At 40.9% G+C, this 1,029-nt stretch overlaps 1 pseudogene; it reads left to right on the forward strand.

Annotated features, from left to right (window-relative positions):
• Positions 1–1,029, forward strand: part of LOC104707602 — a 3,242-nt pseudogene continuing 2,213 nt past the window's right edge.

Raw genomic sequence — 1,029 nt, forward strand, 5'->3', positions numbered from 1 at the left:
TCTGGCTATATAAATATAACGAGCTTAAAAATCATAACGAAGTAGTACATGAATTAGAAAGAAAGAAAAGAAAAAAAAAGTTGTTACCATTAACAAACTAAAATGGGGAAATGCCCTGCTTTGATGATATACCTCTCGTCTTTTATTCTTTTTGTCCTTCAAACACTCCATGGTGTTAACTCCGTAGAGTGTTTCGGAAGCTCATACAACCGTAACAGCAGCTACCCTAAGAACCGCGAGAAACTCTTCTCTGATCTTGCTGATAAAGTCGTTGCTAACCGCGGATTCTACAACGCTTCATTCGGCCAATACCCCGACAGAGTTTATGCTCTTGCCATCTGTGCAAGAGGCTACGACCAAGAAGCTTGTTTCAGTTGCGTCCAATCATTGTCTCAGGATACACAAAAAGAATGCCAAAGCCGCAAGGATTCGTTCATGTGGGGTGGCGAGAAAGTTGTTTCTTGTCTTGTTCGTTCCTCAAACCACTCAACTTTTAGGAGCCTCAAGCTCAGTCCTCCTTTTGTATCGCCAAGTCAAGATATCATCGAGCCATCTAAAACGATGACACTTTTCGTACCACAGTGGGAAGCTATGGTTAATCGGACCCTCAAGGCTGCCACGAAGGCTAAAACTTCCTCGGTACTTAAGTACTATAGTGCCGGAAAAGCCGGGTTCACGGATTTTCAAGATGTTTACATGCTGATGCAATGCACACCCGACATAACTTCTGAAGATTGCAGTACATGTTTGGAAGGTTGCGTGATATATTTTAGAAAACAGTATCTAGGAAGAGAAGGAGGCATGGCTAGTTTTCCAAGCTGTTTTTTCAGGTGGGATTTATATCCTTTCCATGGTGCTTTTGATGATGTAACAAGAGTTCCTGCGCCTCCTCCTGGACCTCATGTTCAGGAAAAGGAGAGCTCTAAAACAGACAAGAAAGGTAAAACAAAATGAATTAGAGTATTGCCTCATAACTTGTAAAGAGGTTCTTAGACTAGAAAAAGTTTTGAACAAAAAAAAAAAAAAAAA

Source organism: Camelina sativa, chromosome 8 (genome assembly GCF_000633955.1).
Source record: "Camelina sativa cultivar DH55 chromosome 8, Cs, whole genome shotgun sequence".
NCBI classification, from domain to species: domain Eukaryota; kingdom Viridiplantae; phylum Streptophyta; class Magnoliopsida; order Brassicales; family Brassicaceae; genus Camelina; species Camelina sativa.